Raw genomic sequence first — 6,099 nt, forward strand, 5'->3', positions numbered from 1 at the left:
AAAGAAAAATGTGGCATGAATTAAGTTTAATGTCGGGAATGCTATGCATGATATTACCATTGCTTACAAATGATTAAACATAAACAGTAACCCACTCAAATGTCAGTCCTGTTGTTAAGTATGTAGATAATGGTCCTCTGCAACTTCTATAAATTTTCAGATGACTTCTTTTATTTATCAACTGGATGTGAAAACTATATCCATTAAAAAACCCCAGATAAGTTTGTGCTAAAATACGACTTTTGGATAACAATATTATTATTGTTGCACGGCATTGATTTACTTTATGATGCATTTAGTGTTGTATTACATCTAAGCCAATACAATCAGAAAACATTAAAGTCATCTTAGTAATGTAGCTTGAATATTTTCATACTATATTTTTCTTTTCATGTCAATTATTTATATCTACATTCTTAGTATAACTCATTTATAAAACAGTGGGAAAGATCGTTTAGATAGCATAATGCTGAGCTGGCTCATTCGTAAATTGCTTTCATAACGGTAACTGTTTAATCTCTTTTGAAGATACCATCGAACTCTGACAAGCTGAAGGAAAGCTGTTAAACAGTATAGCTGTCCCAACCAATCAGCCGCATCTGTCTTTTCCCCAGCACGGACAGCAAATGTACATCCACAAATGAAATACAGTAATCAACCTGTTCCTAGCTGGTGATGAGATGGAGCATATCTTCATTTATATTTCATTTGCCACGCCAAATTTCTGCATCTGGCTCATTTTACACTGTAAAAAGGAGAGGATTCAGAGCAGAGACACACCGCACCATTCAGGATGAGTTTGAATTCCAATTACCCACTCGGAAATGCTTTCATCGCTTTCAAAGAGACACTTTTCACACTTTTTTTCTTGGGGGTGGGCGGTTGGGGGGTTGGGGGGGGGGGGGGGGGGGTGGGGGGTATTGACGACGACTCTGATTCTGGTTTGCTGCCGTGTAATTGGCTGGTGCGAATGTGTGAATATGATATACTTCTTATTGGCTATATAATTGGATGTCTTGACTATAGCCTTTTGTCCTCCAGACTACAATGCTCCAATCAATTAACTAAAGTGGATCAATCACCTGCTGATATATTTATTTTTATTGTTTATTATTTTTAATTAAATTCATTAAAAAAAAATAGAAATAATAATTTAATTAATTCTTGTTATTTGGCATAACATAAACTAGTCAATGTCAACACATTTGAGTAAAGGTTATAGTTTCTTTTGTATGTGTTAGTTGAAATCAAGAGATATCCCTTTTTTCCCCAAAATTTCAGGTACATTGTGTTATTTTCAGGTGCTAGCTGGATAGCTTTAAATTCTTGGCTTGAGACAGTCTAAGGTTGATGAGCCATGATAGGTAAGCCTCACTGTATAAGACATGTTATTAAAGTCATGCTAAATTAGATTGCGTTGCCATGCAAACAGTGAAAGTATTGTTTCTGTTAAGATGATTCAGTGTTTGCTATCATCTGACTGCAGTTCTTCACTATCTACCACAGATTCATACTGTTAAAAAATTCAACTGTTCTGTTATCATTATATCACCCCCACCAAAGCCACAAAGTGATTCCACATGTGTGAGATTATTTGATTTAATCATTTTTAGCTGCTATTTCTTGACAACATGAGGAAAAGACCATAATTAAAACCTGGATGGATTATTTCATACATTTTTGATGTGCAATTTTTTTAAATAGAATGTGAATAATGTTTGTAATTTCTTAGAATAAGCATTAAAAGAATTTAGAGAAAAAATCATTTTGTCGAAATTGCTCCTATATACGTACGATTAGACATCAGGGAATTTTTAAACTGAACTTTTATATATTTCTATACCAGCCATGCTTAGGTCTGTCAAAGAGCTCGCTTTTCTGATTCTCTAGAGTGTTGCATAAACATCTTTTAAAATCCTGGGTTAGCCCAGTCACCCACCACTTTTGCGACAGTGTCTTTTGATCTCTTTTGACTATTGAAAAGGTGATTGTTGGGAAACCTTTCTTTCTTTCTTTCTTTCTTTCTTTCTTTCTTTCTTTCTTTCTTTCTTTCTTTCACGTATTCTGGTCTTAATTCTTATGTATCCAGGCCAGCGCTGACCCTTACGTCAGAGAAGTTTAATCATAATGCATTTGGGGAGAAAAAAAGTCAATTTGCTCTCATATCCCCAGGACTCTGAGGAAGGTCTGATCAGACTCCCAGCCAACCCTGACAGCTCTGGTCGTTTCTGTCTAATGATTCTGGAGCTAAGCTCAAAAGCCCTAATGGAGAGCCTACAAAAGAGCCACCCATCAAGAGAGAAACCTGCCCAGAATCTGACAATCAAGACTCCTCTAAAGAGACCCTTAAAATAAATGAGGAGAAGGATATGCAGTATGGAGGCTGATGACAAGCAGACAGGTGAAGGGTCCAGGGGGAAGAATTACAGAATCAAAAATGCCAAAATAAAAGAAACACTTCAGTGGATGAAGGATATGAAAAATATTGAAAGCGGACGCTTGTGCACAGGTGTGGACGTGGGCTTAATTAAGCAGTTAACATGCTTAGCGGGTGCCCAGATGCCTCTTTTGTTTGAATGGCTAGAGGAAGAGATCTCAGGGACTTTGCTTTTGGGAAAGCTTTGGCAGGAGTTTCAGTGACAAAGACTGTCCAATTGCCAATGGACCACGAGAAACAGAGGCTAAGACACGGAAGTCTCAGTTTTGGTAAAGAGCTCATCAACCATGAAGTCTGGCCTAAGATACAAATCAATTAAATGCAACTCTGAATTAGGTGAGGGTGGCATGGTGGTGCAATGGGTAGCTCTGTCTCCTCACAGCAAGAAGGTCTTGGGTTTGATTCCCAGCCGGGGGGCCAGGGTCCTTTCTGTGTGGACTTTGCATGTTCTCCCCGTGTCTGCGTGGGTCTCTGCTGGGAGTTCTGGTTTCCTCCCACAGTCCGAAGTCATGTAATGGGAGGCAAATGGGTGTGAATGTGTGCATGAATGAGTTTGTCCCTGTGATGGACTGGTGACCCGTGAAAGTGTTTCCCTGCCTTTCGTCCAATGAGCGTTGGGTTAGGCTCCAGCACCCTGCGACCCTAGGTAGGATAAGCAGCTTGGAAGATGAGTGAGTGAATTAAGTGACTCCAAATACTGGTACGACGCGAAATCAGGCAGTTTTATCAAGGACCGCAAAGGGAGGCATACTGTGGTCTGGTTGCAATGTATAAACACCTTAGAACACAGGAAGTGGTCTGCTGTGCAGTGGAGCATTGGTTAGTCATACTAAACCCTAGCAGAAAAGCCAGCATAACCCATGTGTGCTGCATACCAACAGACCCAAAGGCCTGGGCGACTGGTCTCGCATGGTGGAGGGTTTCTACCGTGGATACTTTGGTCACTTTAAAGATGACAGCATGTATAGTACCAGCAGTCAATGGATGTTTTAATGAGCGTAAAATTCAATCAAAAACGCACATCCAGTCAGATTCCATCACCAAAGCTCAACCAAGATGCACATTTTGGAATGCCACCTCAAGCAGCATTTTCCAGCATCCCAACAAACCCCTAAACTGGTTTCATGACCTTCTAGTAGAGTTCCAGGGACTTTTAGAATCTACACCAAATTCCATTAAACCTGTCCTGACCACTTAAGGTGACCCAGCGAGAGAGGTGAGTCTTTGTGTAACTGTTTCCTTTATTTTAGGAGTTGCTTGCATTGTTCACCTCCCAGTGGGTGAGGACAGGTGACAAGCTCTTCTTCTCATCAAGAGACATGACAGAATGAGTTCATTCTGTTAAAAAAGACTGTCCTGTCAGGTGAAAGGAAGAGCACGAGACCAAGAGAGAGAGAGAGAGAGAGAGAGAGAGAGAGAGAAGAAGAAGAAGAAGAAGAAGAAGAAGAAGAAGAAGAAGAAGAAGAAGAAGAAGCAATCAGTGAGTACACTGGAGGCAACTACTTTATGTTCTGATTTGTAATGTTGGAAGGTGGGGGGGGGGGGGGGGGGGGGGCACTTATGTAACAGGAGGAGAATCACATAGTTTAATAGGCTCTTTATGCAGCAAACCACTGCTTCAGTGGAGCTGAGTGGAGCCAGTGGAACGTTACATAATGATGAAACCTAATATTTCTATGTATAGTCCAAAGTCAAGAGAGTGGGAAGAGTCCACGAAAGCTGATGCTGATAATATGCATGGATATTTTAGTTCTGGTTAATTCAGTAATACTCTAGATACAGTACTTTAAAAATAACTTTCTATTGAGGAACCAGGGAAGAAAGAAAGGCATACAGTATTGTGTTGATTGTAGGTGAGATTCACTAGAGGGAATGGGGGTTGGTGCTTGCATAAATTTCCCTACAGCTATCTCTCTAATGTTTAGAAAAGCTTCGAGAACCTAACGCTGGGAAATTACTGAGAGGCTGACTAAGTTACACGTGAGATGAAATGAGATGTTTACATACGGTGAATGAAAATGCAGCCAAGCGAATGTGAATGGTGTTTTCCTTTCTGTGTTAATGATAAGTTTAACATCACTCTGTCACCTTGGTTAGCAATCTACTGAGTACAGTTGAAAGTTGAAATGATGAGTTTGGCTGCAACAGTGCACATTTTAGCACACTATCACCAAAGATAATTGTTTGTGTCTTTTTTTATTTCAGGTCCTCATAGGTTGCTTATAGCATTTGGCAGATATATTGAATAAATGAGTTCTTGGACAATGACAGACATAGTAAAGTATTGTTTTTTCATTGTGTGCCATTACTGTTTAATCACTGTTCTGCGCAATGATTTCCTGGATAAAATATTTAAAAAACAACCGAGTAAAGGCAAAAAGTTTACATGAAAGTAACATTTTAATAAATGTTGCCATCCAAACTAAAACTAATAATTTTGCTATAAATACAACAGTCTGTGCTTGTGATACTGTGAACAGTTTCCAAACTGCATGAAATTACATATTTAATAAATAAAGTAACAAACGGGTTCATAAGTTGAAGTAAGATTAATAAAAAAGCAGGTGGAACCAAAAGTGATGGATCAAATATAACCTAATAAGACAACAGTATATCTCCCGCTTCAGTGATTAAAGTTCACATCACAGTCACAAAGACTGATGAAAATCTAAATAAGAAATCCTGAACTGAAACAAAGGCATGCTTAGTTCTTACGAATGGCATCTCGTCAGTAAACAGATAAGATGTTAGAGATCTTAATTGCTTGGCAGAGGAGCAGAACTCTTGATTGCAAAGCATGTTTTCAGCATCCAAACATGATTTCTTGCTCTTCTTAGTCATTTTTTTTCTGTCTCAATCATTAGATCTCTCTCTCTCTCTCTTTCTCTCTCTCCCTATCTCTCTCTCTCTCTCACTCTTTCTCTCTCTCTCTCCCCCGTCTGTTCTGTATGTGTGTATGTGTGTGTGTGTGTGTGCGTGTGTGTGTGTGTGTGTGTGTGTGTGTGTGTGCACGCGCGTGTGTGTGTGTGTGTCTGTGTGTGTGTGTGTGTGTGTGTGTGCATGTGTGTGTGCGCGCGTGTGTGTGTAACTGACTCTCCTTCACTAGGGATTATATGACCTTTGCAGAACAGGGGCCAGTTTTTGAGGCTAAAGGAGATTACTTCATTTAAACGTCAGACAAGCAGAAAACGTACCTGACCTCTTAATGCACACAGCCCAAACCTGCAGGTCTGCTATTTCGGATGCAAAACAGATAAAAGGATTAAATTGCCAGTTTAAAATGCTTGTAGCGCACACACACCCACGCACACACACACGTCAGAGGTAACACTAAGCAGTGTTTAGCTCTCAATACATCCAACTCCCTACTTTCCCCACTGAAAAAAAAAAGAAAAAAAAAGAAAAGAAAAGAAACGGAAGTTAATCAGTAAGTTGAGGGTCGGGGTAAAGGGGAGCAGCAGACGCACAGGGAGTTTGGCTTCTCAACCAGTTCTGTTCTCACCTCATTAGGTTAATTCAGGCTAGGATTCTATTAACTTTCCTTTAATTAACCTTCCACAAAAGAGTGACCTTCCAGCTTCAGTTTGGATTAATTAAGATTCTAGATGTCTTCTATTGTGTGCAAAGATCAAAAGACATAAACCAATTATAAAAGTTTTGTA

Source organism: Chanos chanos, chromosome 8 (genome assembly GCF_902362185.1).
Source record: "Chanos chanos chromosome 8, fChaCha1.1, whole genome shotgun sequence".
In the NCBI taxonomy this organism is placed as follows: Eukaryota; Metazoa; Chordata; class Actinopteri; order Gonorynchiformes; family Chanidae; genus Chanos; species Chanos chanos.